At 39.4% G+C, this 11951-nt stretch overlaps 1 long non-coding RNA gene across 1 annotated transcript; it reads right to left on the reverse strand.

Moving 5' to 3' along the window:
• Window positions 1–383: 383 nt before the first annotated feature.
• Window positions 384–8008, reverse strand: LOC108408265 (uncharacterized). The gene is made up of 4 exons (XR_005060551.2): window positions 7854–8008; window positions 3487–3680; window positions 1360–1535; window positions 384–784 (listed from the first exon to the last, which is right to left on the reverse strand). It is a non-coding gene; the product is annotated as an uncharacterized lncRNA (long non-coding RNA).
• Window positions 8009–11951: the final 3943 nt, after the last annotated feature.

Genomic DNA, 11951 nt, shown 5'->3' on the forward strand with positions numbered 1-11951 from the left:
TGGGTTACACACAGATCAGCCTTTTGAAGAATTTCAAGTTGGTTGTTATTGGGTGGATGGGCTGTCAAGCAAACCACATGTCCCTAAAGTATAAAGAGAAAGTGAGAGGTTCCAGGGAAGTACTGGATGTCAAATAGGAAGAAAAAAGAGAAGACTAACAGGGAGATGTGATGTTTGACCTGGCACCAGAGGGTGATTAGGAAGTGAAAAAGTAGGGTAAGGGTGCCTCAGACAAGGCACAGGTGTATATTTTCAAAGACCACGTATACCCTGAGATAGATGATAACAGAAAAGGAAGTTAATCAGAGAAACACAGGTAGTGATTTGTATGCGGCACTAACTTTTCATTATCCAGGAATCAAAGTGAACACAAAGAGATTGGATTTTTGACAAGTGATTATTTATTTCTGCTGTTCCACCAAATTCAGGAACACAGACGCTTAAGCTGAGTTAAGATATAAATCAAAAGTTTCACATTCTCTGTGGCACTAAGAATATGAACCGACATGCCCAACACAGACACTGCTTTCAGCAAATAACTACTTAAGGAACAGTACAGTTCTTAATGAGAGAACTGTACCTAATTCTCCATCTTGGGGGGTCAGGGGAATTAGATGTGCTGATTCCTAACTGGCAGTCCTCCTCAAGTCTCTCTCTTGCCCAGTTGTCCAATCTCCAGAGCCAGCTTGTACAACTCCAGGGCCAGTTTCATGGCCTCCGGGCTTGGGAGACGCTGCCTGAGTTTTCTGCCCGCTAGCACCTGCTCACAGCCCTTATGGGTGTCCTAAAGGAGAGAAAGGGATGAATTTTGAGAGGCTTCTTTCCAAACCGTGAAAGTGTCAAGATTCCTTCAGGATACCTCACGGATGACAGCAAAATTCAAGTATCAAGACACCCCTCAGGACTGAGAAAAGAAATGAAAAGATCATTTTGTGACTCAGCAGCGTTCCGCCTCTGGCACTGCGCTCAGGCAGCAACGAGGACCTGCCGGAGCAGGGAAGGATGGTGCTGCAGAACACACCGCGGCGCCCCGGCAGGGACACCCGAGCACTAGATCTGGTGGACACGCAAGAGCATGGCTTTTGCAGTAGGAAATACAGAGCTAGGGGCCGGGTCACCTGCATCTATGGACCCCTCCCCTCCCGGAGCTTGGCTCCTCCCTGCTGTAGAGAGAGTTAGACGTTGTCTAAACAAGCTCGCTGAGTGTTTTGTGGATGAAGGTGCTGATTCCAAAAGTGATTCAAACGACTCAGAAATGAATCCTGACAAAAGCCAGATCTCCATCTTGGCTGGCAGTGCTTTGGGACAGGTTCCCGTTTTTAGAATGTGATAGGACACCCTGAACTGTGTGCCACTTACCCACTCACATGTGGGCACCCCTGGGTACCAGGTTCCATTCTCTGAGCAGATGATACTTGGAGAGCCAACCACACGATATCCAGAGTCACACTGGACAGCGGCATTTTCAGGATCAACATACTTGTCTTTATTCCCAGACAGATTCCCATTTTCTATCTTTGGTTTCAGACACAGAGCTGTAATGGAAACACAGTTTTGATCATTCTGTGATTCTCAGAATTAGGTCTTACAATAGTGAATATTGAGGGGTGAAAAATACTGATTGTGAATTATGATTGTACACTGAGAGTTTTTCTTTACCTCCACTTACAGCATGATTATAACAATAAAATTAGTAATAATTATCATGGCATTGTAAATACTACTATCAACATGAAATGCTATTATTATCTCTATTTTGCTAGAAAGAAAAAATAGAAGCAGGTAGTTTATGTGATTTGTCTAAGGTTACACAGCTTTTAGGTGGCATGGCTATGATACAAACCCTGGTATTGTGGTCCTAAAATCTGAGTTTTCAAAACTACTACATCTCAAAACCTCACTCATCTCATGACCAAAGGTATGGAGTTTTTATTCTCAATTCCTTGATATCTTCCTGGTTGAATGGAGACAATGATGGGTCATTTGCCCCTTGAGTTGCTGTTAGCAATGTGATTGAAAAAGGCACCCCTAATCTAAGTGGTCAACCAGAAATCTCCTATCAGGTCAATTTCATTAAGAGAAGGTGATGGCATGCATGAGATACTTTAAGGATTTTGGAAGTTATCCATAAGAGTCATCATTCAAATTTAAGCAGGTGCTCATTAAAATTTTGCTAAATCCTCACCAATATTCTCAACTTAAAAATTGCTATCCCTAAATGAAGACAAAGAACTATATGTACATTGATATTTGAGTTATGATAACAGTGTAGAAACTGCAGTCCATTTAATAACTAGTGCATGGTGCATTGATCACCCATTGGGGAAAAACAAACCCTGATGTCTACTTTCCACCATAAATACATAGGAATTCCAAGTGGGTTGCAGATGTCAATGTGAAGGCAAAACAATCAAGCTCTGGAAGATGATATAAAATATTTGTGTTGTCTTATTGCAGGCAAATATTTTTTAAACAGGACACAAAAGTCTCTAACATCAAGGAAAAGATTGACAAAATGAACTAAGGTGGAATTTAGAACATTAGTTTATCAAAACTGGAACATTCACACACTACTGGTGGAAGTGTAAATTGTTATAACCACTTTTGAACAAAATTCAGCATCCCCTACTGAAGGTGAACATGTGCACACTCCATGAAGGAGTAATTGTGCTCCTGAGTTTATCCTTAACAGAAACACTTATACCAAGAGATATGCATAAGAACTATAGTCCTGAGTTTATTCTTAATAGAAACATTTGTACCAAGAGATATGCATAAGAATGTTCATAAAAGCATTATTCATAGCATCCTAAAACATGAAAAACTCAAACTTTGTAAGATACATCAAATGTGGTATATGCATCTGAAGAACTATTATAAAGCAATGAAAATAAACTACCACTACCTGTAAGACATGATCTTCCAAAATGTAATGTTGAAGAAAGAAGCTAAGCACTAAAGAATACCTGTATAATTTCCTTTATACAGAGTTAAGGGGTTGGCGACAGTAACCGATGGTGTCAGAATAGTGACCTCTTTTGGGGTGGAGTTGGGAGTAACTGAGAGGACATGTGAAGCACTTCTGGGGTGCTGGTAATCATAATGCTTCTCACCATAGGAGAGAGTTTCCTGGTAGGTTCACATTGTGATATTTGTTCACCTGTACACCTAAGATTTGTACATAGTTCTGTAGTATGTTACATTTAAATTAAAACTTTTATTAAAAGGAGCAGAAAGTGGCCTTCTAGATGACCTCTGACAATATACACATTGGTAACACATGATCTCAAGAGTGATAAACTGGGTGAAACTAGATAAAACTGGAGTGATGGAAGTTTAAAGTTTTTTAAACTTTTCAGATATAATACCATAGGCAAATATTAACTCCACAAAATGAATATATAAATCAACTACAAAATTCTAAGCACCACCTCTGGCTGGGAGGACTCTACTATCAGAACTTTCATGGAGCTCCTACTTTCTTACCAAGGGCCGTCAGTAAAGTTGGAGTTGCCTTTACATTTAGGAGCTGGAGACAGTGTGAATTTCTGCAGGTGATTTTAGCCTCTCCAACCAGAACAAATCCTCGTCACATTCACACTTCACCACAGTAGTAAAGGATAAAAATGAACCCACATCTTCACAGGATCCATAAGCAATGCTGGGAAATATTCTGCAATCTTGAGTGGTGAAAAAGAAGGGTGGAAAAGAATGAGCTAGAGTTTAATTATCCACCAATTCAGAGTGAGGGACTCTTCCCATTTTATAGGACTTGTTATTAACTCACACTGCTGAGGTATATATCATTTCCTTGACCAAATCACTGGGAGTGATTTATTGAGCTCTTAACCACTTGTTAAACACTGTGTTAATCATTTTATATATGTTATACCATTTATTCTCACATTAATTCTCTAAGGTAGTATGGCCATCATACCCATTCTAGAGAAAAGGAAACACAACTTAGAGGGGCCACATTCTACAGAAGTTCACAGCTGCAGAGTGCCAGTAACATACATCAAAGTTAGGGATTAAATTCAGTTGATTAAGTCAGTTGGTTGTGTCAGTTCAAAATCCATTGGTACTTCCCGGAATGTTGCTGTTTTCTGCTCTCTGTGGTGATCATTGCATATGTGTTTTATATGGCATCATTGGATGTTTAAAGGCCTTTAAATGGAAGTTTGGCTGAAGAACAGCCAAAGTAACCCTTCTTCTTACTTACAAAGTCAATAATAGCTCCATATAACTGATGAAGTAGGTGGTTCAGAACCAGTTAGAAAACTCTTTAACTCCCTCCCCCAAACCAAAGACATTGAAATGTCAGTAGGCAGAACCGGAAAGGGCGATCCAGGTCAGACCTGGCAGGCATTAAACACCATTTCAGAGGGTTAGGGCCATGGGTCATTGGAAGATGTGAGGACTAGAAAAGAAAGGGGAAGAAAAGCAAACAGGAAGAAACAATGGAAAGTTTATTGACAAGCTTGCTAAGGGCTTCCTCTACCACTTTAGACTCCAAGAGGGGCAACCGGAGATGAAATGGGGGCACTGAAATTCCCCTGAGCATGAAGTTCTTTAACCTGCACTGACTCTATACCCTAAGTTAATACTGTCCCTCAATAATTTTCATGCATCTGAAGTGAAAAATCATCTTCCAAATATAGACACTTCCTTAATAAATCCATGCTCCTCCCCTCACCATTCTCAGTGATGAAGAAAGCATGGCTTCCAGATCTTTAAATTAATAGGCTAGCTCACACAAGATCTTTCAGCTGTTATTTTAGTGCCAGGATTTTCCCTCTAAGCCATCCCAAATCCTCCATTTGATGCCAAGATAGCTCATTGCAGGCAATATGTTTAAAAATATTTTAAATTTATTATGAAAATTAATTCTTTCAGATAAAAAAATAATGTGAATTAACAAAAGAGGGAAAAACATCACTTAGCTTAAAGGATGTTTCCATTAAAAGAATATAATGACTAATTAATTTCCACAACAACCCGTCTTCAAACAGTTCTGCTAAGTTCTCTCAAACCTTTCCTTTCTCATTTATTGGCAAAACACGTTGGTACATTTCAATAACAGTGCTTTCTATTTATATAAAAGTTTACAATCCACAAACTGCCCTGTATTTTAACTCTAGAAAATTTACTCCGTATTTGTAATGATGGAAAATATTTTTGCTGTATGGCTGGAAATTCTTTTTCTGATCCATCAGTAACAAAGATTGTCAATGGCATAATTAACCTATATGAAAGTAAATTTGTTGTAAGCATTTTCGAGTCTTTAAATATAAGAAATTGATTTGAAAATTAAAGATCATTCCTCACAGGGATTTTTGCATGGCAACACTTTGTCATCCTAGATATAATAACAGCTGCTCTCTGAATTAGAATATCTTTTATATTTTTTAATTGTTCAGTTTTATTAATACATCATTTATTGTACTCTCTCCAAAAAGTTATGACTTACCACCATTTAACTCTATCTGATCATTTTTAACTGGGTATTTTTCTCCTTATCTTAGAGAAATGACCTTCTTTTCCCCTTAACCACTGTACTCGCCACACAGGCCAGCAGGGCACTGCTGTAGGGTCAAGACCGCAAAGACATACAGTGTTGGGGAAGTGCTGTGTACTTTGGGGGGCAAGGTAGAGTTCCAGACGTGCTGCACTGGGCTCAGCGTCCCCTGACACCTTGAACCAAGATGAAGAAAAGTCCTCTAAGCACTGAATTGGTGCCTAAGCCAAGGAAATCAGCCTCTGCAAAGCCTCGACTGTGGGTCACTAAAGGGGAAGGTCAGGGGGAGTGATTAGAAAGCCAGGTGCTGAGCGCAACTCTGACGGGGGTGAGCTGATGAGGCCCCCTTTCCGGGGCGCAGAGTCTGGAGCTCAATGCAAGAGCCCACTGGCATTCTGTCTGTATTTACTGCTGCAACCCCAAGACCGCCTTGCTGTTTGGATGGTGTTTGTACGGTGAGTTCCCTTCTGAATATATACATGGTTCCTCTCTAAGTAAATAAGAGCACAAGGCACAGAGGAATGTAACTCATGATGCACAGTGTATGTGCCAGGCTCTACAGGAATTAGAAGTCATGGCATGAGAGAAAATAAAATGTCTGAGAAGTGGTGTCTGTTCAGGGAAGTAGTTTTTTCAATCAGGGGTATTTAGAAGAACAGGTTTTTAAAAAAATCTAAAAAATTAAATTTCTTTCTAGATAGCACAGTCTAGCCAGAACAGAGAAATACAAGTCTCTAGGTGTGCAAGTAGTCGGGAATCTAGTCCAAACAATACTTATTCTTACAATACTTCGGTGGGAAATTATTTTCCCTGATTTCTGGGTTTTCTGATGTGCATACAACACCAGATGATTTGATCTATGAAACTATTCTGGTGTGGAAGTTCTTCTACTCTGTGTTTATAGCACAGAAAAAGCAGGCACTGAAAACTCATTGGTTGAGGATGATGGATTAAGAAGCAAGGCAGGTCTAGTATGATTTTCAGAATATCTGAATGTTGCTGGCGAAGTCCAGCATTTTGTCTCTAAGCACTAAAAGACGACTGGCTGGGAAACACATGTATTATTCTTTGTAGATTGTTAACCCCAAGACTGTTTCCCTTACCCGTTTGGGACTGCCTGACTATTCATCCCAATCATATCCTAAAATTAATTTCCTGAAGCGGGACAGATGAAACTACTGACCTAGATTCTGTATCTCGCCCACCAACTGCAGATATCTGTTCCTGGAAGAGACTAAGTTGTCTGAACAAAAGAGTAAGGTCTGGTAATTGTCCTAAGGTGATCTTCACTACTCAGCTGAACTGGAATTGTGACACTCCAACAGCCAAAATGCTTATCTCTCAAAAATAAATGAGAAGAATTACAAAATACAACTGAGTGAACTTCTTTGGAAGATTGAGGAAAGCACAATTAAATTTCAGCTCCTAGTGAGAAAGGAAAGCAAGTGAGTCCACTAAATGGTTGCTTCCTTTAGAAAGAGGAACCACAGTAAAGAGAAGCAATTTAAATGATTAACCAGAAACTTTTATTCATCTGCTTTTAATCTTGAAGCATGCAGTGTACCAGAACTTTACAAAAGTTATCATAATTGACCTCAGAAAACCTTGTGACAGGGCTGTCATCTTCCCCATCGCCTGGATGAGGAAACAGGTTCAGAGAGATTCAGTAAACTGCCCCCAAACCTCCCAGATAAATAGTGGCTAAGCTGAATTAATAGTGGCTAAATACTGAACCCGAGACTGATTCCAAAATCCAAGCATTTTAAAGTGTGAAAAGAGTTTTCACTTTTTTTGGCCAGTATGGTTTCCTGTCAGGACCCTGAACCAACTGTCTGGGAACAGATCAACATTGTTAGCATTTACCCAGTGGTATGCCCACCTTCCAGATGCTTACAGCGCTGCACTTCGTGGTTTAGACCTGTGACCTTCTGCAAAGAAAGTGCTGGGATGACAGGAGCCACCTCATTCTGATGTACGTAGGTAGTTATACCCTGACCCCCAGGAGCAGCCCAGCCCAAATGATATTAGGATACAAAAGTTCCAACTCCTTGCCTCAAGTCTGGACAATTCTGTGGTGCCATTGACACTCCAGAGCCCACCATGGATCAGTGAAGGCTGCCGTTCACCCCAGAACACATCCTTGCTCACAACCTTCTCTCCTTAGCCTGCTGTTTCATTCCTTATAGTGTTGCTTATTTTTTCCCTGAAGAGCAGACCATCAGAAATTCGCATGCATGTGAATCTTGTGTAGAGAAACTGACCGACAACAGTTTGTAACACAAATAGACCCAGGAAGCGAACTCTAAGAATGAGACTCTAGAATTGGGTCACTTACCAGCCAACTGGCAGTCAAGACCCCCTCACTGGAGGTAAGTGGAGTGCTGGTGCTCTGGCTCGTGGTCGCATCTCAACTATGAACATTTTCACCTAGTAAACTGTCCTGGGGCACAGATGGGAGGAAACGCCTTAGCTTATGCAGTATCTCTGACCTTTGAGAGGTGCAGTGGAAATGGCAATAATAAGGGTTGTGAAACTGGGTGGCTAGGTATTGCTGATGCGGGTTCAGTGTCCCTTAGCTGAAAATGAAAGTTCGAGGCAATCAATCACAATGCGAATCCAAGTATGAAAGCCAGAAGCCCTCCTTCTTAGTATTTAAAGAAACCCCTATCTCAGGTAGCTGGAAGGCTGATCATGCTAAGAACCAGGTTCAGGATATAATCATGAAATAATAGTAGAACGTCAATAAAGGATGAATTCTTAGCCCTAGCAAGTCTCCTACTAAAAGTCAGTAGTGGAAGTCCTTATGGAAGGAGTGATGCCTTGAGACTTGGCAGGAGAATATCTGGATAGATGCACTGCAGAACCTTGAACCCATATCCCTCCTAAATCACAAAAACCTGTATCATTGGCCCGCTTCCCCTTGCCATAAGATAGTGCCCCCATTGCTTGAAGACCATGAAGAGGAGAGACATGTGGCAATTTACTTATAAAGCCACATTGCCTTCCTCAAGATGAGCCCCCAGGTACCCTCTAGGCATTAAACTAATAGCTGGAGTCAGTTTTCAGCATGAACTGTGGTTGTGCTGGGCCTGCTGAGAGAGAGGAAAGGAGTCATGTGAAGGATCTGTAGGGCCCGGCCAGTATCTGAGGAGTCCAGAGAGTATGCCTCGGAAAAGATTTCCTACAGCTGGATGAGGGAGAGTTTGTCAGGATGGGGACATTCTCCCCTAACACAGGATTTAACACCCTGGCGGGAACCCTGGGAATCCTTTCTTATATGCTTCTGGGATGCTTTTGTAAGCTGAGGAAAAATGATGGTCAACATGAAATGGTGTGGCGGTGGCATAACTGCCTCAGCAGACTAAGTAGGACGTGATCAAAGGCCCAGGAAAGTAGATATATTAGAATGATTTATCTTCTAAAACCAGAAGATCCACCAGCTATTTTCTTCACAAGAACTCTGGGCATGTACCATTAACAGAGCAATAAGAATACACCAGTGACAGGAACCAATATTATAAAGAAATTCAATAGTGGCTGGCCCTCCGTAGGCTGCATCTTATGGAAGGAGATGCTGTTATTGAACATGGCTACCTAGTAGCAGTAGGAATTACAGAACCCTGGGATAGCAGGGCTAAGTGACAGCACTTAATCTTCAGAAGCTGGTTGGATGAAAAATACAGGAGGGGCCAGGACTAGGATGATGCAAGAGATGTGCCTAGGATGCAAAATTAAAGAAGGCACTCATTCTCAGGGTTGTACAAGCACTGACCTTGACAGTGAGTGCCTCTTTAGAGTAAGGCATGTAGGCGAGCAAGATTGGGATGCAGCCAGAGAAGAGAACACCCTGACCTGTAGGAATCTATGAAGAGGGTTAATAAAATATGGTGTTCCTTAGGGTAACAGTCAGCCAACATGGGTATTGCTTGATATATAATCAACAGAGAACAAGAATGAATTATCCAAAGACTGAGGTCAACCACTCCAATAAAAAGTCATGATATCTTGCCCAATTATCTTGTCCTTCTTGGTAATTTTGTCACCAATCCACTGAAAGTGGAGACAGAACCCTATAAGGAAGTACCAAATAACTCTATAGCGAGTGTATATGGTAATTCTCCAGTCCTTCCCCAAAGGAACCATCAGTAAACCACTTAAGTAATTGTGCACTAGACCTATTAGAGACTTGTTGGATCTGAATGATCTCTGATACCTGGGAACAGAATATGTCACCATGAACCCAGGTAAAATAGGAATTACAGGGGCCAGAAAATAAAAGGATTTCTAGTTCAGGTTTACCTCACAGTGACCCACTGGGTTTACGGACCCACCTGGCTCTCAAGTGTTTAGCAGTTTGTAGAACCTTGACATTAGTTCTCTGACCTTTGGAATGAGAATTATCAAAGTAAGAAAACCCTTGTAAAAAAAAAAATCTATAAATAATATCATTTAATGCTGAAACACTGAGTGCTTTTCTCTTAAGGTTAGTAACCAAATCAAAGGTATCTACTCTCATCATTCCTATTCAGCAATATATTGGAGGTCCTAGTTAGTGTAACAAGGCAAGAAAAATAAATAAAAGGCATATGGTTTCGAAAGGTAGAAACAACCTGTGTTTATTTGCAGATGACATAATTGTTTATTCCACAAATTCCAAAGAATTTATAGAAAACCTACAAGAACTTAATAAGGTCACAATACACATAGTCAATATATAAAAATGAATTATATTTCTATATACTAGCAATGGAAAATTGGAAATTGAAATTTAAAAAGTATTACTATCCCAAGGGCAATATGCTGAGTGACAAAAACTATTTTGAAAAGATCACACACCATGTGATTCTACTTTGTAAAGCATTGCCAAAGTGACAAAATGGTAGAAATAGAGAACAGATTCATAGTTGCCAGTGTTAGGGATGGTGGGCCAGGGAAGAGGATTAAGTGTGAATATAAAATGGGTGTTTCAGGGAGTCTTTGTAGTGAAGGAGTAATCTGTATTTTGACTGCTGTGGTTGTTGCATGAGTCTACACTGTGATAAAATAGCAAAAAATTACACACAGAGATGAAACCAACATAAATTTCCCGATATTACTGATATTATTATAGTTCTCAAATATGTAACATTTGGGAGAAACTAGGTAAAGAGTACATAGGAATTCTCTGTACTACATTTGCAACTTTCTATGAATCTATAATTATTTCAACATAAAAAGTTTTTTAAATGACAGAAGCTCTATATGGGGCATGGCAGTTGAAAACTCCAAAACATTCATCAAAGGAAACCTAATAGAGTAATATACCATGTTCATGGATTGGAAGGTTCAACATTATTAAGATACCAATTCTCCTCAAATTGATCCAGAAATTCAAAGCATTTCAATCCAAATTCCAACAGTTATTTTGCAGAAATTGATGAGCTATTTCTAAAACGTATGTGGATAAGCCAAGGACCTACAATAGCCAAAACAACTTTTCAAAAGAATGAAATGTTGAAAGGCTCACATTTGTTGATTTCAAGACTTACTACAGCTACATGATCAATGCATTGTGTATTGGCATAGGAATGGACTTAAACCCCAATGGAAAAAATAAAGCTTAGAAATACACTAACACATATAGGGTTCATTAATTGTAGATGAAGATGCCAAAGTAATTGAGTGAAGAAAGTATTGCCTTTTCAACAAATTGTATCAGAACAACTGGACATCCACATGCAAAAAAAATGAACCTTGACTCTTACCTTTCATGAAGTGCAAAATAGCTCAAAATGGATCATAGATGTAAATGTAAATCTAGCTAATCTGGAGACGACTAGTTTAAGAGAGATAGTATTTATTCATTCTTCTTTGTATTCTAGGGTCTAATCTTTGTTACAAAATTAGATCGTTAGCACATATGTGCCTGGACCTCAGTAACTTAACTCCTTACAGAGCTATCAATGCTGACTCATGTTTTACTATATTATCTGTTTTCTAAAGAGATGGTATATTTGGCTTTTTGAAGAACACATGAACTGAAATTGAAGGCATTATCTATTATGTTGTTCACTGTTCCTTGTAAAATAAGCCCTACAATAAATTTCTTTTCTATTTTCATGACAGCAAAAAAAGCTTCCCCTAATGTTTCTTTTTCAGATTAAAAAACTGATTCATTATATTTCCCACTTCAGTTTTACTGAAAATAAATGCCCTCAAAATTACTAACATAAATTGAATTTTAGTAAATTTACTTCTATCTCTTACATGATTTTGATTTTTTGTTTTTATGTGAACAAGTTCAAATTATGTATATCTACTATAAACTGTTATATCCTAAAAAAATTTTTGAAATTGTTCAGTTTGTACTGGGTACTGAGATAAACATAAAAGAATGAAAAACTGCTTAAGAAACCTCTTCAGCACGAAAAGTTTTCGGTTACATAAATATGCA

This window comes from Manis javanica, chromosome 11, assembly GCF_040802235.1.
Source record: "Manis javanica isolate MJ-LG chromosome 11, MJ_LKY, whole genome shotgun sequence".
NCBI lineage: Eukaryota > Metazoa > Chordata > Mammalia > Pholidota > Manidae > Manis > Manis javanica.